Below are 21,180 nucleotides of genomic sequence, written 5' to 3' on the forward strand. Positions count from 1 at the left end.
ATAGATAGATAGATAGATAGATAGATAGATAGATAGATAGATAGATAGATAGATAGATAGATAGATAGATAGATAGATAGATAGATAGATAGATAGATAGATAGATAGATACCACTTATTAAACCTGACAGGGCACACCTGTGAAGTGAAAACCATTTCAGGTGACTACCTCTTGAAGCTCATCAACAGAATGCCAAGAGTGTGCGGAGCAGTAATCAAAGCAAAATATATATGACATATTTTCAGTTGTTTCACACTTTTTTGTTCAGTATATAATTCCACATGTGTTAATTCATAGTTTTGATGCCTTCAGTGTGAAGCTACAATATTCATAGTAATGAAAATAAAGAAAACTCTTTGAATGAGAAGGTGTGTCCAAACTTTTGGTCTGTACTGTATATGCCCTGAAAATCACCTCAATATAACACAAAAAATGGAAAAGAAAAATGCTGAAAGAGGTCCAAGAAACGTTCGAAGTTGTTTTTTTCTTTTATTATATCATTATTGTTTACTTGTTTGTTTTGACAATTAGTGAGAGCAGGTATGTGTTACAGTATCAAGAGCAACACTCAGCTTGGAAGTAGAGAGAAACCAGAAACCTCCTCTTTGTCCCAGCAGTTCTGGGCTTCTTAAAGGACCATTAACCACCACTGACAACATGCTGTCCCTCTGACCCTATTTTCTCTACTCCAGGTTGGTCTGTGCTACTTAATAACCTCTGAAATACATTATCATCACTCGCTATTTAGAGTCATCCATGGAATGTCTGAAGCTAAATGTTGTTGTTCAAACTGTTCTGATTGAGCAACATAAAAACTGAGGATAAAGAAAGTCTTTTTCTGGTCAAGTGTTCCCAGCAGTAAATAAAACTGTCTGGATCTTCTCAGCATGAGTGTGCCTTTCACTCGGGTTTGTGTGTGTATGGGTGTAAACCCAACCAATAAATTGAGCATTATAACCACAACCACAAGGTCCTGTTGCCTTCCTGCTGACACCAAGCTGCAGATGGACCAAAAACCCCCATCCTTCACTATACAGCCACAAACCGTAACAGAAAAGATGCATGTCTCAACCTTAACCTGCCCTGATGGCCACAGAAAACAGCAAAGTAACCAAATCGGGGAGGGCTATGCTACCACAATTAAAAAAGTCCACAGAGACAAATAATTACCTGAACTGCAGGAAGGGCCCAGCTTTGCAAATCTGTTCCGTGTTGACAGATGTTTAACAGAACTCAACTATAGTGAATAGTGCTGGTTTAGATTGTACAACCAAAAGTTTTAAAAACAGCAGTTCAATGTTTGTACAAGTGCACCTTTATAGACTCCAGAAATACTTATAATGGAGCGGTGTTGTGTTCAGCAGGCTTGTATTTTATCCTTGCAATTGAATGCACTTATGAGTTCTGCAATATAAATGTGTAACTAATTAAGTGAAAAGTGTAAATTATACCAATACCGTTTCCATCCTTTGATACCAATAGTAGTTATTCTTTAGGGGAATACCATATATGTGTGTAATCTAAATAATCCATGGTTTAATGTTTCTTTCACAAATAAAAACATTACTTTGGTGTCTATTCAGCTTCCTTCAACATCATAAATGCCAAACAAAACAGGAGACATATAAGGGATGAAGTTGTGAAAAATATAAAAGCCAGGTTTTGTTAGACGACAATATCCCAAGCTTTAAACAGGCCGTCTGTTTAATCCATCATATTAAAATGGAAAGAGTATATATAGGAAGAATGAGTCTGAGAAGTATGACACTTTTAACATTTCTGTTTGTGAAAATGTTTGAAAACTTTTTATCAATTTCTTTCAAGTTTACAAATATGGACTATTTTGTGTTCTATCACATAAAAATTCCAATAGTAAATGGTGAAGGCTGTGGTTAAAATGTAACAAAATGCTAGTTATACGTAAATATAATAATTATTTTAACATTTTTCTAATCAGTCATATTAACATTCAGTGAGGTGTTCTAATACCACTTGATGAACATAACAGATGTTTCATGCAAACTCATATCAATTCCTTCTGTAACTAGGAGTCAGAGGTCATTAACTGACCCCATGTCACATGTCATGTTTTTGTGAATGAAACATGATGTCACAGTTTTCTTCTTTGTTTTAATTGTGTTTTTTAATTTGGCAATCTCCTTTTTCTAATATTTTTTTTACCTACAGATGTTTTCTTATTTAAAAGCAAGCAACTCATTTGCATCCTTAACAGTTGCAGTAACTCTGTGGACCACAGCTGTAATTTTAACGCAGCGACTAATCTGCTGAATCCCGTGCCAGATCCTGTCTGACGTTGCCGCAGCTCTATGGACAGCAACACATGCATATAAAACTGTCAATACTTTGTGGTCTTACTATGCAGAGCAGCAGAACCTGCCATATGAAATACCAGCTCAGAGAACTAGTGGACCCCTGAATATAACAAATAATTATGTCATGTTAATATTTAAACACTGACATGTTAATTTTGAAAAAAAGGGAAATTGTATTTAGGGAAGCTGTAAACTAAAGGACACTGAAATGGGGGCTTTGTGCAGGTAAAGAGAAAACAAATACTTATTATAGGAAAGATTACCAGCAGTTTACTATATTTGTCTCCACATCTAATTTAGGTCATCTATGCCAGTGTTTGTGGTTTCTGAGTGAGGGCGGGTTCCAGCCAAACCTCAGACTAAAAATGGCCATACAATCAACACCACAAAGATGACAATACATACTGCTGAAACCAAGGCTTCCTCTCAAATAGGTAGACTACTTCTCTTAGGAAAGAGGATCACTATATCAGAAAATATCTTACAGTTAATGTCTCAAGTTCTCCATAAATCACTCATTTTTTTACAGTGCCCTGAAAAAGTGTTCGTACCCCTTGAACAAGCTCATTTTGTCACATTATAACAACAAACTTGAAAGCATTTCATGTCTATATGTTGAGTGTGTTTGTATGGTGTTCTTGACCACCTGTTACATAAAACTGTGGGATCTCTTTGTGCAGAGGTTAAACCATTTAGCATAACACAACTTACTTCAGTCTGTGTTGATGTGTTCATACCCCTTCAACCTTTTCTCATTTTGTTACATTAAAACAACAAACTTGAATGTATTTTATGAAGGTGGTTTATGGTTGTCAACAACTAAGTATATCAATGTGAAGTGCAAGGAAAAAGAAAATCTAAAAATCTAAAAAAGTAGGGAAGCATTTGTATTCAGCTTCCCTGAATCAATGCTACAGAACCACCTTTCATTGCAATTACATCTGCAAGTCTTTTGGGATCGGTTGTGAGCAGCAATGCTTGCAGCAAATGTTGAATTGGATTTAGGTCGGACCTTGACTGGTTCTTTCTAATACATGAACATGCTTTGATCTTTACCATTTATATTATAGCTTTAGCTATATTTTCACGGTTATCGTCTTGTTGGAAGGTAAACCTCTGTGTCAGTCTTAAGTCTCACCCAATCGGCTTCCTAGTTTGCTAAAGAAATGCATTCCCACAGTATGATGCTGACACCACCTTGTTTTACTGTGGAAATGGTGTATTTGGGGTCATGTGCAATTTTTGTTTTCCACCAAACACATTCGTATTCGTGTGAAGGCCTGAAAGAGCACATCTCATCTAATCACTTTTTTCTATGTCCCCTACATTTGTTTGTGGCTAACTTTAATGGGACTTCTTATGTCTTTATTTTAGTGATGACTTCCTTCTATCTATTTTACTTAGGCTTAAAGGCCAGATTTGTGGAGTGCACAACTAATTGTTATACTGTCAATGGATTCGCCCACTGGAGCTGTGGCTCTGCATTTCCTCCACTGTTACCATGGGTTACTGTTTTTACAGCTCTCATTGTCCAGTGTATTAGTTCAGGTAGACTGTCATGTTTTCATAAGTTTGCATGTGGGGCTTGGGCCATGCTGCTGATGGCCTATGCCTCACAGGGATGTTTGATGTCGAATGTCGGCCGCAGGGTTGGGCTGGTCCCTGGTCAGTACCCCTTCCTCTTGGCCCCCCTAGGGCTATTTCACAAGATTCGACTGAGTTCTGGCCACTTTGGCGGGTTGGGCTGTGGGGCTTTTCTTCCTCTGTGATGGATGGTCTTGCTGACAAAGGTTAGTGCAGGTGGCTGGGTGGCGAGATGACCGGGCTTGGACCGCACTGGGGGACGTGACAGTGGTGCTGGGGTGTGGAATCTGCTACCCTGAATCTTTCCTTGTACTTCTTTGGCCTAGGGACTGCAGAGCCAAACTGCCCTGGCATATATAGGCAACCAGCTTCACTATATGGTATACCTGAAATGCTTATACAATATATGTGGAAAGAAAGATTTGCATTCAAATAGGTACTTCGACAAACCTTATTGAAAACATTTAATTAAAGGAAGCACAGACTACCACCATCTGGATAATCACAGATACAGAGAGAGAGAGAGACAGTAATGTCCTCATCAAAGTCTAAAAAAAAGGGGATTTTAGTTGGAATATTTTTCAGCTTTTATGTTCTGAGATTCAAATTAAAGCAATCACAACTGCCCAAGATTGTTGACTGCAAGTTTGAAAGGGGCAGAAAGGCTTCTGTGAGTGGGTATTGTTCCAACAAGACACACATTACATGCTTCAACTATTAAAAGATCTAGGAATATTGCATACTTCTTCTGGGTTGAAAGGTTGTTTTAATTCAGTTTCAGAGTTTAACCGCTATGAAAGTTTCCTAAATTATGTTTTTCAATAGCAGATTGTAATGCTCATCCAACAGTCTGGAGTGGTATTGTGTGGCTTTCAAATTATAACCACTATCAAAACAATCTGAGATAAATGCTTTTTGGTCTGATTTAACAGATTTTAAATGCATTCTGGGAAATGCTGTTGCGGTAGGCAGAGACTGTGACCCCAGTTCAAAGACGCACCACTGTGGGAGAAGATGGCTCAGTGACAGGGAAGGTAATCTGAATAAAACTAGATTAAATAGTAAAAGTAATACATTTTATTTGTAGACTCTCAAGGTCACTGCACAAAAGCAAGGACATAGATCATCATAACAGAAATCAAAAAATCAGTTTGAATCTTCTAAAATATAAAAAAGGAAAAAAAAAAAAGGAAAATAAAACACTACAAAGAAATAAAATACTTCATTCAAAGGTAGCATAGTGGCCTAGAAAATTGTCACAAAGAGAAGGCCAGTTTAAAAAGATGGGTCTTGAGGTATGATTTAAACATGATCAGCGAATTAATGTTGTGTTTGTCAGGTGGGAGGGAGCTCCAGAGTCGGAGGTTGGAGCAGCTGAAGGTTCTGTGCCACTGAAGCCTCTGTGCTGAATAATAAAAGTGATGTGATGGGAAGATGGTGTTCGGGTGATGATCTGGGTTACAGCGTTCTGAACCAGTTGGAGTTTATGGATAGGGACAGGGAGGAATTGCAGTAATCCAGACAGGAAGTGACCAGGGTGTGAACCAGGATGGCGGTGCAGTCAGGAGTGAAGGAGGGAAGCAGTCTGTTGATATTGAGGTAGGCAGACCGAGTCACATTATTGATGTGGGATTTGAATCACAGGGTGACATCGAGGGTGACACCTAGGCTCTTAAGCTGATGAGAGGAGAGGGGGAGGATGAGGAGTTGTTGATGGGGATGGTGAGGCAGTTGACGTGTGAAAAGGTGGATTTGTAGCCGATGAGGAGAACCTCTGTGTTATCACTGTTGAATTTGAGAAAGCTAAAGAGAAAACCAGGATTTGATTTCCTGAAGGCAGTTGCAGAGGGAGGTGAAAGGAAGGGTGGAGGTAGGTTTGGAGGAGAGGTAGAGCTGGGTGTCATTCGCAGAGCAATAAACCTGAATAATTAACTCTCGAAAGGCGTGGCCAAGAAGGAGGAGACAGAGAATGAAAAGTATAGGGCCGAGAACAGAACCTTGTGGGACACCCGAAGAAAGAAGGGATGCCTTTAATGTAAATGGTTTTAACTGGATAAACTGAGCACAGCCAGTCAAATATGAAAAGAACCTGTTTCTGAGAAACCAGTAGATATCAGTCTGTGGAGGAGGATGGAACGAAATATGGGATTAAAGCTGCACTCAGGTCAAGGAGGATGAAGATGGATCGGTGGCTGGAGTCTGCTGCCATCAGCAGGTCATTTGCTATTTTGATTAGGGCTGTTTTGGTGCTGTGTTTAGGGCAAATTAAAGAATAAAGTGGAAACACTCACAAACAATAGCCTAGCAGAATAAAAAGTTCTGGGAAGTTAAGTTCAAGAGAAAAAAACTTCTGGAACCAATGATCCAAACAGGACTTAACAAACCTCTGAGGCCTTCACAGAATGGCTGGAGTTATATGGAGATTCAACTGGTGGCACTAGATTTTATTTAGGGTCAAAAGATTAAAGGGGACTGAATGCAAATGCAAGATGTGCATGTCAGATGTTTTGGGGGTGACAATCTTGATAACCACACATAAAATTTTCTTTTCACTTCACAATTATGTGCTATTTTATGTCAGTCCACACATAAAATCCCAATAAAATACATTGAAATTTGGCAAAAAATGTATGTAGAAGCAGCAGAAGCTTAACCACACACATTGAAGTCATCATCAGTTGCAAAGCAAAATCTCTTTCTCTCTGTCCCTCACTGAACATCAAGTCAGCTGTCACATCAAGCTAATTATCTCCCCTTGAATTGCAGCAAACAGTGGCTTTGGCTTGTTAAAAAAAGTTCCTGGTCAGTTTGCTTAGTGTGCTTTGTTGGTGAAAAAAGTTGCTAGAGAGAACACTCTGTTGGCTTCCTCCTGTACAGAGTCTCGTATTGATTTATTGTACATAGTTTGAAAGAGAGAGAGGGTGGTACACAAAATAACTGAGGTATGCTATGAAGTTGCAGCTCTACATCAAGACTGTTTCACATTTTAAAAATAAAATTTTTACGTTTCCCTAAAAATTTCTTCCTATCCTTAAATGTTTGTTTTTTTACATTTTAAAATCGAAATGTAACAATCAGCATTGAACATTCAACTCACTTATACATGAAAACTGGGTTCACAAGAAGATTAGATGTGGGCAATATTTATGGCAAAACTTAGAATTAAGATATATATTTTTTTGGTTTTCACAAACGGGTAAAAGCTATGACAAACCACCAACTGTGTTGTAAGAATCTAAAATCAGTGTTGACTATTTCAAACCATATTTGACCACTCTGTATATTGAGGTTTTTATGCTTTTCTAATTCTAATATGGTTCCCAGAAGCAAAAAACACTGAAAATCCCCCTTTAGGGTTTTAAAGGAAGTCATTTCAGTATAGAATCATCCAGTTATGGTTTGATCAGTCTGAGTACCAGTTCGGACTAAAAAACGAAAAACCGAAATAGCCTTTTAGTTCAGCAAAGACGTGGAGCTCTGATTCAGATTCCAACTTTAGCGCTGTTAGCAGCTAACTGTTAGCAAGCATTTGTTTACAAATTATTTCTGTTTTGTCTGTGACTAAGGTTTCTCACCATTTCAAAATTTCATACTTTTCAGGAGTTGAACTACATTCTTTTTCTTAAGTTTTTAAATCACATTGTGGACATTTGAGTACAAAACATTAACATTAAAACCCCCCAAATAGTTAGGTTCCACAAATCATCAAATAAATGGACTGAAATTGTTAGTGTGGCCATTTCATGTCTGTTTTGGCATTTGGACCAACATAGTTCAGCTACATTTCAACACCTCTAGCTCTTGGACTTGTCAAACAAGGACTGACATATCCTAGACTAAGTGCAGATTTGTCAATGCACAGTTTGTAAACTTTGTTACCTTTATTCTGTAAAAACAACAACAAAAAAATCATGCTTTACTTGACTTTTAACCAAACGGGGTTTAAGAACTAGAGGTGCAGTTCAAACTGAATTTAAAGTTGTCAAGATTCCAAGAAAGTAGTGAGTTGTAGTATGTAGCTAAATGTAGTAGTCTGTATGCCAACAACAGACATCAGGAATTGAATTTTCTAAGAAACTCAGAAATCCACCATAAAAAATGACTTGATCAGGACGTGTGATCGGATGCTTAAACCTGGATCTTGACATTTCTAATTTTAAATGAACTAAAGTTGCATTAAGACGAGACTTAAGTTTAAAATGTTGAAAACTGTGGTTTTTAAAAGTATCCTAAAATATTGTTCTTTAGGTCATATCAAAGGAATAAATCATAAAGGACAAAATGTTCCTAATTTCTAAATCTTAGAGACAATAAATACTAATCAGAGCATTATTTCCTCAGTGTAGGAGTATTGAAAAACACTGAGTGCTTCAATGCATTAAAAGACAGGCGGAGAAAGCCTAATGGAAGCTAGTGAATAGCTGATAAAAACCACATGCAAAGCCAGGCTGCTCACAGCCAGTAGTTGGTCTGCATGATGTGATATAACTCACATGAATCAATACTAATACAGCTGTGCCTCATGCATCTAGCTGCGCTGTGTGCTAGGTTAAGCAGATTGCAGATTACAAAAAAGTGCGACACAAGCTGCTTCTTTTGTTTTCCAAAAGAAATAAAAAGTTGTTGACCTTTTGTGCACCCACTTCATTAATAGGCAGTTTATTTATGGCGTAACATGCCAAGCGTCGCAGAAATCTATGCCCTGAACAAGCTCACACAAATACACAAAGTTTTTTCATTTCTTGAGCTTGGCTGTAAATGCAAATCAGTATACTTGGATTTTAAGGTGATGTAATGCAGAAACAGATAGAGAGAGAGAGAGAACAGCCATATGTTCTCTTATTTCACCAACAGAGAATCAACAGACAGGGACGAGGCAGCCTGCCAAAGCGCCTGTCTGTTCAGGAATCTATACATCGTCCACACACAAAACATGTACTGGTGCTGAAATCGTAGACACAGCTAATGTTTTGACATACACTTATGATGCAAAGCAGTAATTGGGACATGGCTGCCAAAGACACTGTGTGGTTTACCTGTAGGTGCTACTGCAGCTGAGTCAGCAGCAGCTCAGTGTGAAATCAGGCTACTACCACTGCAGTCTTTATCACACAGAGATCATGGACCACAGACCCACAGATGGCCAAATCCACTCAAATCCCAAAACCGCTGTTGCATAATACAAAACCCTCCTGGATTCTACTAACACAGTCCTTCCTGCAGTCTAGAAAACTCCCAACCTTTATTGACACCAAGATTAAATGAGATAAAACCCAACAGGTTAAAGATAACACCAACAATAAAGCAGCTACAATTATCACTGTCATATATTGGATCAGATTGTTCTGATCAACTTGTGCCTACAGAAGCAAGCACATTGCTCCAGTATGCTATTGGTGCTCCAATACAAGGAGCTCTAAAAATGTTCTGTCAATAAAGTTATTGGAAAAACTGAAGTACTCTTTATGATTCAGTAGATTATAAAACAACCTTTAGCAGCAAAAACTTAAAGTAGACATTTTCTGTCTAACCTAATCAGTCTCTCATGTCATTGTGGAGGAAGTTTGGTTACAATGATTATCATTGCTTTACTTCTTTGAGGTGTTGCAGACATTCACTTCTGCACAGCTTTCTTAAAATCCCACAACATTTTAGTTAGGTGTGGTCTGGACTTTCACTGGGCAATTGCAACAGCTTCTTTTGTCTTTTAAGCCAAACTTTTTATAGGAGTTCATAATACCATTTCACTTAAAGATTTGTGACAATTAAAATAGTCCAAAAAATGTGAAATGGGCTTAGAGGATTATCTCAATGAAACCGGAAACCTTTGTCATCAGGGTTTACAAAGAGCACAGCAGACAACAAGCATGAATGTGTGTATATTAGGTTGTTTATCTGAGTGTGAGTTCAGTAGGTGATTTCTGAATGAAAGGTGCAGCTAATGGACATTCTGCCTAACAGGCTGCTCTCTCTGCAGGGGTCTCAGAAACCAGAGGCCCTTCCACCTCGCAGAGCAACCCAAGCTGAGTCCATACGCTCGCCTCCAGGGTCACTGATGGCATCTTCCTCCTTCCAGCAGAAGACTGCTGCTCGGCCAAGGGCCCAACAACTCACAGTGAGCAGACACATGCCCCAATTCCCAAGCTTCTCTCCACACATGTATTACGTAGAAATAACACTTAACACTAGAGCAAATATTTTTCACAATCCTCACATGCTAGTGTTCTTTCAAGTATGCTTCCACAGCACAAGAACAAAGAAATATGTAGGCACAGATGTAAACACACTCAAACACAGATCCACCAGAGAGTTTGTCCTGTCATTAACAGTGAAGGGAGTACATTTCTGTTCCCATTGTCACCAGCCGGCTGTCAGCACGTTGGGAATCTGATTGTATGTGGCAACTGAGACTCATGAGCTTGTGTCTCTGCAGCTGGGAAAAGACCTCCAGATAAATGGCCGGGATCCACCACCACCTGGAATGGCATCATCTCCATCTATACATGAACCTGTGTTTGCACTGGATATCCTCACACACCTTAGTGCTAGTTATATATTGTGCATTTTCAATCATGGGCTTTTGCATGATAAATGTGTGATACATTCTAAGGGATTGGTTTAATCTAGGAGCATATAAGGATGTTTATTTATCCCATATAAGTAAAATGCAAGTTCAGCATTCTTCATTGCAGCCAGTGTACTGAATGTCTATATCATTGTTCCTCATACTGGGGCGCTGGATCTGAAATGAATAAGCAATGTACTGAGCTTATTCGATATGAACTTTAAAACAGATGATGAATGATCTCTTTTACTGATACTACTACAGACATCAAGGTATTCCAAGGTTTTAAAACATTACGGTTCTGTCATACCATTCATTTGGTTTATCGTCATTTTAATAAAAAGCCAGATAACATGCCAGAGGGAATGGAGTTTTCTCCAGGTGTACGCACGTATCATGGGAATGTCCCTCCCCAACCTGTGGTCACTGGACTTGGAAATATTTGCTGTAATATTTTTCACAGTTATGATATAGAAAACTATAGGAGCGCCACCCATTGCTCTTATCAAGTTAACACTTTTGGCAAGCTACAATTGGGATGTCTGTTAATCAGTTGTCTGCAGCCTGGATACCTGAGAACCTCATGTCATCTTGTGTTATTCTATAAAGAGCAAAATGGTATAATGTTCTGCACAATAATCTAACCAAGCTTTGATCTTTAGTCTCCTTCTTTCAGTAACAGCTTCAGCACTGAAACGTTATGTGAGCGTGACCTGCCAGCACTTAGATATGGTACGTTTGCAGACTGTAGGATCAAATTTATTTAGTTTTCAACTAGCTGGGAACCGATGGGAACCAGTCATATTGAAAATTGCTGAATTGCGGACCGATTTCTCAGTTGTTTTTGCTTTGAAATAAAAGCAATTGGATTATTCAATTCAATTTAATGTCATATATTGTCCCTGTGACCAAAACAGCACATGCAAATGCCCTAGATGACTTTGGACCAATAGCTCTTACATCTATATTAAACAAACTCATGGAACATCTTTTGAGTGAAAAACTTATGTCCCTAGTGGCCAACTACAAGGACCCAATGAGGATTGCTTACAGAGCCAATCAAGGGTTAGGGGTAGAGGATGCCACTCTCCCCCTTCTGGATAAGGTACAGTGTCATTGAGATAAGCCTCAGGCATATGTGTGTGTATTGCTCAAGGACTCATCTCATCTCATTCCCCTTTAAAACGGTTATGCATCAGGAAGTTTTAAAGAGAGAAACCTCAACGAAGTCTGTATCAAAAATGTTCTATCCCACACCAGGGTCCTTAACATTGGTGTTCCACAAGGTTGTTTCTTATCTCCTCTTCTTTTTTTCCCTCTATACTAACAAGTTACGATTTAACAGCATAGATTTCTCTCTCATTAAGTATGCTAATATCATGGCCCTGGCCGCTGGCCTGAAGGATGCTGACAGCTCCTACTTTCAGCACATAAACCAGCTTTCCACCTAGTTCAGTGACAGCTTCCTGGACCTTGAGGTCAGTAAAACCAGGGAGTTATGCCTGAGAGGAAAGTCAGGAACATAAGGCACTGGGCCTTTAAGATCTGTTGTCATGAGATGGCAGGCAGTGGAACAAGTCACTGAATTAAAATACCTCAGATACCTCATAGATTGCGAGCTGACCTTCCGGCCAAATTTTGCATTTGTGTATAAAAAGGCTAGAGAGTCTCTTTCTCCTAAGGAAGCCAAGGGTCTCCTCACCAGAGACAGGAAAAAGTTGAACTACAAATGTGTGTGGAAAAAAAAAGAGAGTTTTGTATTTTTTTTAAGATACAATAATTTTAAGTTTATAAAGCTATTACTTTTAGCTATACAGTTTTAACTGTTTTATGCAAATGTTATACGGGTGACTGTTGTCCAAAAAAATTATTGATTTCTAATTTAGCAAATCATTCTTTTTGTATTGTTTTATTAAAATAAAGTTTTATCTACCCTTCTGATTTGCATTGTGATTGGTTGTTTGAACTAATACCAATCACTGTTAATTAGTTTTAAAACTAATTTGACCTAATTTCAATTTCCTTAAAATAAACCTTGGTTCTCATACATAAATACCCACACTAACCTGTGATATCATTGTATCACTTTATTGCTCACGGTTTTCAACCATTTTATTTGTTCCCCTTTTTCTTCATTCCCATCTTTATTGTATCTACACTGCAGGACCTAAGGGCTGCTGCTCTACTGAGGTGTGCTAGAATATTTTTGGCTAACCAAATCTTCTCTGAAAGTCCAAAACCACCTGTCTTTATAAACACTGAGAGGCAAAAGCCTAAAATGTTTCGCCAAGGGGTGACAATTTATCTTGAACTTGTTCATGTTATTGAACTTCTTACAAGCAGTATTGAGGACAAAGTCCTAAGATTTAAAAATCGCAGTGAAGCCCAAGAACGTATTGAAATTTGAACTGAATGAGTGAATGTTTCAGTGAAATTTAGATGTTGTTTTATTTGACATTTTACTCTCTTTGAAAAGCAGCTGGAAGAGTTATGTGGACAACCTGAGGCTCCAGAGACAGAAGAGCCATTACATTTCACCTGCTCCCAAGGACACTGTACCTGACTGACAGCTAAGGGATGAGACCCCCGATGGTTACTCCATAAGACCAACGGGCATGAATATCAATGTTGTCCTCTCTGGCTCTGCTGTGCTCAGCTCAACAGAGGGACCTTTGATGGAGCCATTGGAAAAACTCAGGCTCTGCCATTTCATAATTTAGCAGCCCACCAGCAGATTTCAAGACACACTAGAGTCTCTGCATGCAGCAGAAATGTTTATCATACCACCACTCTATGTGTGAGGAGCTGGATGAGGCCAGTGCTCCGACTGGGTGCTTTTTGAATCCCTGCTCATGTCCTATATCAAGAAACCGTGTCATGCAGTGAGCGACATTCGATTTGAGCATATCATTGCAACAATAGGGTCATTATGCTTCACAGAAACATCAAGCTTGATGGGAAGAACTCTAAACTACAGGGATCCACAAATGACAGTCTAATGTGATGATGTGCTTGATATAGTAACAGACACTAAAAGAGCTTTGCAATTTATTTTGGAAAAAAGTACAGAAAATGTCTCAAAATGCTTCTAAACACTATAACAATATCTGTTTAATAATATAAACAGACATTTCCACATAATTCCTATCCGCTGAACTTTTTCACATTTTCCAGTGTTTTATCCACAAACCTCAATGTATTTTATTTTGATTTCATGTGAAACCAACACAAAGCAGTTGGTTATTGTGAAATGAAAAGCAAAGGAAACATGCTTAACAATAGCTTTTTTACAAATAAAACTCTAAGAGTGTAATGTGCATGTAAAACTATTTCCCTGTATGCAGATTTCTCTTCAATTACAGCTGCATGTCGTTGGAGGCATTTCTCTACCAGCTTTGGACATCTTATATCCTCAACTGGATTTAGGTCCGGACTTTGATTAGACCACTGTTACATATAAATAAGCTTTTATCCAATGTATTCCATTGTACCTCTGGCTCTAAGTTTAGAGTCTTTGTCCTGCTGGTAGGTGAATATCTTCCCTAATCTCCAGAAGCTCAAGGGGTAGGGCTAATTCTGCGTGGTACTGTACCTACATGTCATCACTTACTGATATGAAAGCATATTACTGATTTAGATGCCTTATTTTTCAGTTCTCTCAATGCAGCTTGATTTCAAGCCATTACACCGGGAGGAGGCCCAGGGGACGGCCCAGGACACGCTGGAGGGACTATGTCTCTCGGCTGGCCTGGGAACGCCTTGGGCTCCCCCTGGAGGAGCTGGAGGGGGTGTCTGGAGAGAGGGACATCTGGGTGTCTCTGCTGAGTCTGCTGCCCCCGCGACCCGGTCCCGGATAAGCGCAAGACAACAAGTACGAGTATGAGTACATTTGGTGGCAGATCCTCCTCATTCTTCCATCCTAGTGTGTAGCAACTAGTCCCCAGGCTCCTCTGGAGTAACTCTAAGGACATCAAATTTAAAGCTTAAGAAGCTCCTCTGGAGCCACAGACCTGATTATCTAACTGTTATTAAGAGACTGCAATCACAAGTAACCGGCTGGGATAAATCGCATCTGTTGCTGATTGACAGACTGACAGCTTGAAGCTTTCTCGCACGTAAATTGTAGGGTCAGCATGCGATATGGTATAAATATGGTCATGCTGGCCTTTTTTATTGTCTATTCTACATCCTTTGTCTGTGGTGTGTGTTTTCATCTGCAGCTTCATCACCAGAGTGTACTCCAAAGCAGTTCATGTTGTGCTAACAGTTATTTAATAGAGACCCAATGCAAAGCCATGTATATTTAGTGGGAAAAGTAGAGTGGGCTTTCTAAAGATGTTGTATGTTTGTCTCAAAAGACACTGATGTCAAAAATCTGAACACTGCTCATCTGAGGCAGCAGCACAACATGACACACTCGCAGGCACCGGGTCAATAATGAAAGGATGTAAACACATAGTTGGGTCGACTGTAAACCAGTGATGATACAGGAAACAGCTCAGTTTGGCCACAGTCAGTATTTCTTGCTGACAACCTCTATCACTTGGTTTTAGATGGACTTCGTGTACATGGCTTTAAAATAACCCCGGGGGCAGATATACAGTGCTTTGGAAAAGTATTCACATCCTTTTTCCACATTTTGTCACGTTTAAATTACAAGGCTTGATTTATTCTTTTACTTTTTTGTTGTGACAGGCAGGCACAAAGCAGTATATAATTTTGAAGGGAAAATCTGATCCGTGTGAAATGTTTTCACCAATAGAAATGTGAGAAGAGTGGCCTGTATTTCTGTTCAGAGCCTCTGAGTCAACACTAATCACCTCTTGCTACAAGTAGAGACTGAAACCTTTGTGTCTTTGCAAAACAGTTCAAGCTCAGCTGTTTGGAGTCCAATCTGGGATCATGCAAATTTTTTATAATGTTGTCCTTGGCAGTATAATTAGGAATGGCATGGGTGCTTGGGTTGGCTCACTGACAGTTCAGTAAATCTAGACTTGTAGATATAGTGAGAACACTTAGGAAAATTATTTGGATGAATTTTGAGCATCTGCCCTTGCAGTCAGTGTATGAGCACACGGAAAACAGACAGCAATGTGTTGTTCTCGGATTATGAACTACTACCTTTGGTTAAGTGCTACAGAGTGGCCTGTATTTGTGTTCAGAGCCTCTGAGTCAACACTAATCACCTCTTGCTACAAGTAGAGACTGAAACCTTTGCGTCTTTGCAAAACAGTTCAAGCTCAGTCTCATTGAATAGAGAGAATCTGTGTTTTGAGGGAAATTAGACCTGGACTTTAACTAGGCCATTCTAATACATGAATATGCTTTGATCCCCTGCCCTATAAATCATTATAATTCTGGCTGTATGTTCAAGGTAGTTATCCTGCTGGACTGTGAGAGTGGACGTTTTTTTTGCAGCCTCTAAAAAGGTTTTTTCCAGGGTTACTCAGTATTTAACTCCGTCCATGTTTCCATCAATTATGACCTGATTCGCTGTATCAGCTGAAGAAAAGCTTGCCGTAGAATGATGCTACCACCATGTTTTACCCTGGGTATAGTGGGGGCTTTTGTAGGGACAAGTGCAATGTTGCACTTGCATTGTTTGCTCACTAATGTTTTCAAATAAATCTCGAAGGTTTTGCAGAATAGCTGGTTTTATAGAGATTAAAATTACACATTTGGACTCAATTTCAATATTAGATGAGTTCTCATTCAGGTGGATTTACTTATAGTTGTATTTTCCCTTCACTTTACAATTTTGTGTTCCTTTGTCCTAATTATACTGCCAAGGACACCATTATAAAAAATTTGCATGATCCCAGATTGGACTCCAAACAGCTTATGTCTGCGTAAAAAACGTTGTCTTTGGGCTAGTCTGGAGCACAGGTAGTCCACATGGGCGTTCCTGCACAGAGTGTTGCACATGATGATACTAATATCACTAGTTGTTCCTGTCATCGTTTTAACGTCCGACTTAACCCACATGCGTAAGAACACTCAGAGAACAGTAAACAGTTTTGGAAGTTTTATTGCTAGAATTCTGGAACAGATAATGATCAGGGCTAGCCATGCAGGCAGGAACCGGAGGACTGTGAAAAAGAGGGAAACAGGTCAGGTAAGTACTTGGTGAGTGACAGCTAACAGTCTCTGTTTTAGAAGGCTTACAGTGTGCAGGGAGGACTAGATCCGCCAGGGAGATGGCAAATTAGTCTGGAGATCCAGGGGGGCCTCTTCTGGGAATCCACCAGGAACGTCTGTGGTCCAAGTAAGCGGATCGTTGGAGGGTGGACTGGGTGCGTGCAAAGAGTACCGGAGAACGGGCAGCCAGCTGGGACTTGATCCGGGTTCTTCTGAAGCAGGGTGCGATAAACCATCAGACTGAGTCAAAAGACTGAATATGGAACCTGGAAGGAGTGAGACAGAAACGGTGAGTAATTTCTCTTAATCAAAGAGACACAAGATTTTCAAAATACAAGATCTGGCCAGGTGATGGTACCGCTGTAGGCAAAACACTCAGGCAAAGAAGTGCTGGCGATCCGTCCCCTATATACTCCTCCAGATGATCATCAAAATGAGGAACACCTGTCGCACCCAGAGACGCAGCCCTCAGCCGCACCTGGTGGTGGAAGAAGGTAAGCAGGAGAGGCAGAGACTGCAGACTCTGACACCACCTCCCCTCAACGGCCGCCACCTGGCGGCCCAGAAGGCCCAGCCTGTGACGACAAAAAAAGCCGGGTCCAAGAGACGGGAACGATCCTCCGGACCATAACCAGCCCAATCGACCAGGTATTGCCAACCCTGCTCACGTCGACGAGAGGCCACGATCCAACGGACCGTGTAGGCTGGATGACCCTGGAAGTCCCGGTTGGGTGGAGGGGGCTCGGCCGGAGGGCAGAGCGTGCTGGTACGGACAGGCCTGAGCTGGGAAACATGAGAAACGGGGTGAATACGGAAATGAACTGGCAACTTGAGACGAACTGAAGTAGGACCAACCAGAGACTCGACAGGGTAGGGACCGATGAACCTGGGAGACAACTTTCTGGACAGGGACTTGAAAGGCACATTCCGTGCGGCAAGCCAAACCTTCTGACCGGGGTGGTACTCAGGAGCTGGAATGCAGCGTCTATCCGCATAACGTCTGTTCTGCTCCGATTTCCTCTGAAGAGCCCGGACAGTCAAATCCCAAACCCGCCGACAGGTCCAAACATGATGCTGCACAGACACCGAGGCTGCCTCCTTCTCATCTGATGGAAACAACGGAGGCTGGTAACCAAGAGAGACCTGAAACGGAGTGAGGCCAGTAGCTGCAGATACATGGAAGTTATGAGAGTACTCTATCCACGGCAGGTAGCTGCTCCATTCGGTCGGTTCGGCTGATGTAACACAGCGAAGGGCTGCCTCCAACTCCTGGTTCATTCGTTCGACCTAGCCGTTAGACTGCAGGTGGTAACCCGAGGTCAGAGACACCTTAGCTCCCAGCACCGTGCAAAACTCCCTCCAGACACTGGAGGCAAACTGGGGGCCCCGGTTGGAGAGGATGTCCTGGGGAATTCCATAAAGGCAAAAAACATGCTTAACAAGAAGCTTAGCAGTCTGACTAGCTGAAGGCAACTTCTTGAGGGGAACCAAATGACAGGCCTTAGAAAAGCGGTCAATTATGGTCAGGATAGTAGTCATGCCTTTGGAGTTAGGCAGCCCGGTGACGAAATCCAAGACGATATGAGACCAAGGTCGCCTAGGAACCTCGAGCAGCTCCAGAAGGCTGGCGGGTGGACGGTTCGAAGACTTGGTCCGTGCACAAGTGGGACAGGCGTTTACAAAGTCTCTGATGTCTTTATGAAGTGTCGGCCACCAGAACTTTCTGGTGACCGTTGCGATGGTTCGACTAACACCAGGGTGGATGGAGAACCTCTAAGAGTGAAACCACTTGATGAGCCGAGAACGGACCGTAGAAGGCTCATAGGTGCGGTTGGCTGGTCCAATACCAGGCCCCGGCTCAGTAAGGAGAGCCTGCCGCACACTGTCCTCGATCTCCCAGGTCATGGAACCTACAGTACAGCTAGGTGGTAGAATGGTGGACGCTTGTTTCTCTGAGTCATCTGGAGCAAACTGACAGGACAGTGCATAAGGCTTAATATTTCTGGAACCGGGTCTATAAGAGATGGACAGATTAAACCTTGAAAAGAACAAAGACCAGCGTGACTGACGGGGATTTAGGCATTTACCAGACTGAAGGTCAGCCAAGTTTTTGTGGTCTCTCCATACCAGCACGGGATGTTCAGTGCCCTCCAGCCAGTGCTGCCACTCCTCCAAAGCCAGCTTGATGGCGAGGAGTACTCTGTCGCCGACGTCGTAATTTATTTTGGCTGAAGACAGTCGGCGGGAGAAGGAGGCACACAGATGGAGTTTCCCATCCTTGTCCTGGCGCTGGGACAGCACGGCTCCCACACCGGTGTCTGAGGCATCCACCTCCAAGACGAATTGCTTGCTGCTGTCTGGGTGCATGAGCACTGGAGCCTGGGAGAAGCTCCCCTTTAACCTATTAAAGGCTGCTTCGGCCCCCGGGCTCCAGGCAAAGATGGTCTTAGTTGAGGTCATGGCTGTGAGCGGGCTGGCCATCTGGCTGTAGTTGCAGATGAACTTGTGGTAGAAGTTGGCAAAGCCCAAAAATCGCTGTAACTGCTTCCGGGTGTGTAGAGGGGGCCAGTCCTCCACAGCTTTGACCTTCTGCGGGTCGGCACAAACTTGTCCACCCTCTAAGATGAATCCGAGGAAACTGACCGATGGCTGGTTGAATTCACACTTTTCAGCTTTAACATAAAGCTGGTTCTCCAACAGCCTCTGTAGCACCAGGCAGACATGACGGTGATGTTCAGAAAGAGTTCTGGAATACATCAGAATGTCATCTAGGTAGACGAACACAAACAAATTAAGAACGTCTCTCAGGATGTCGTTAACCAGAGTCTGAAAAACTGCAGGAGCGTTGCATAATCCAAAGGGCATGGCCAAAGATTCAAAATGTCCAAGCAGTGTCTTGAATGCTGTCTTCCACTCATCTCCCTGGCGGAGCCGGACTAAATGATATGCATTGCGGAGATCTAACTTAGTGAAAACCGTAACACCGTGGACTGGTTCAAAAGCTGAGGAAAGAAGTGGTAACGGATACTTATTTTTTAACTGTGATTGCATTAAACCCCTTATAATCAATGCAAGGCCGAAGAGACCCGCCCTTCTTCCCAACAAACAAAAACCCAGCCCCGAGAGGTGACAATGAGGGCTATATTATACCGGCAGCTAGCGACTCAGTAATATATTTCTCCATAGCCTGTCTCTCAGGCTGGGAGATTTCATAAAGTTGGCTGGAGAGCAACAGGGCTCCGGGTAACAGATCTATTGCGCAATCATATGGACGGTGTGCTGGTAGGGACAGGGCTCTTGACTTACTCAAGACTGCCTTAAGATCATGATAATCTGGGGGAACAAGGTGAAGGTCCGACGGCTCGACCTCCTACTCCTGTACCGGAAATCTAGGGGAGACAGCAGATTGCAGGCAGGTGAGCATACGCTGTGTGGACCAGGCCTCTATTCTTAGCTTGGCCCAATCTAAATGTGGATTGTGGGTCCGCAACCATGGAAACCCCAAGACTACTAGTTTCTGGGACATGGGAAAAATAAAGAAAGAAATCTGTTCCCTGTGAATTCCTGATAACACTAACTCAAGTGGCTCAGTTCTGTGAGTTATCTGGCGGAGGCTGACCATCCAGTGCCAACACCTGACGTGGGGTGGTCAGTGGCTCAGTTCTAATATGCTCCTGCTCCACTAAAGCCGGGTCTATTGAGTTCACAGCCGGAATCTGAGGGCTTTGAGACCAACAGCCCACTGGCGAATTAAAAAAGTGGCAGACAAAACTAGTGGCGGGGTCTTAGAATCTGAATTCGGGTCTGCCGGCTGCCCCTCTACAGCCGACGGACCTGCCGTTTTGGCCGGACTAGACAGGCGGAAATTTGATGATCGGGCTTCCCACAGTAGTAGCAGCTGTTTGTCTACCTACGCCGCTGTTTCTCATTAGACGAAAGTCGCGCTCTACCCAACTGCATAGGCTCAGGCACGCCTGGGCTGGGAGCCGACCTAGACTGGAGCGAGGAAGCGGACTGAAATTGGGGCATAAATCGGTCAGAATGGACTCGCCTTCTCTCTCTCATGCGTGTTTCAAGCCTGATAGCCAGGTTGATGTACTAATCTAATCCCTCTGGCTCGTCTAGTAGCGATAATTCATCCTTTACAGCCTCATCTAAACACTGGAAAAATGTGGACTTCAGAGTGCTCGAATTACAGCCAGAAGCCACAGCTAAGGTACGGAATTCAATGGAGAAATTAAAGGCTGGCCTCGCTGTCTTAATGCCCGTAGGCGGCGAGCCACACCGGAGGGACCTGAATCTAAATCAAAAGTTAGTCTAAACTCCTTTATGAACCCCTCGTATGTACATCCAAACTGATTAGGGTTGATAAACCTAGCCTCAGCCCAATGTAGTGCCTTGCCGGTAAGTAATCCAACAACATATGAGATCTTACAATCGGGATGGGAAAAACTCTGTGTGGAATGGTTAAACACCAAACCACACTGCAACAGAAAACCACGACAACTCCCGACCTCACCCGAGAACTTCTCGGGATTGGGGGGGGGGTAACCTCTCTG

General features: G+C 41.9%; 1 protein-coding gene and 1 long non-coding RNA gene across 2 annotated transcripts in view; one reads left to right on the forward strand and one right to left on the reverse strand.

Moving 5' to 3' along the window:
* Positions 1-21,180, reverse strand: part of LOC124879240 (transcription factor HIVEP3-like) — a 69,956-nt gene that overhangs the window by 43,636 nt on the left and 5,140 nt on the right. The window lies entirely within an intron of this gene.
* LOC124879243 lies at positions 318-12,420 on the forward strand. Its single transcript, XR_007040982.1, has 3 exons — positions 318-693; positions 9,896-10,033; positions 10,283-12,420. It is a non-coding gene; the product is annotated as an uncharacterized LOC124879243 (long non-coding RNA).

The sequence above is a fragment of the Girardinichthys multiradiatus genome, chromosome 13 (genome assembly GCF_021462225.1).
Source record: "Girardinichthys multiradiatus isolate DD_20200921_A chromosome 13, DD_fGirMul_XY1, whole genome shotgun sequence".
In the NCBI taxonomy this organism is placed as follows: Eukaryota; Metazoa; Chordata; class Actinopteri; order Cyprinodontiformes; family Goodeidae; genus Girardinichthys; species Girardinichthys multiradiatus.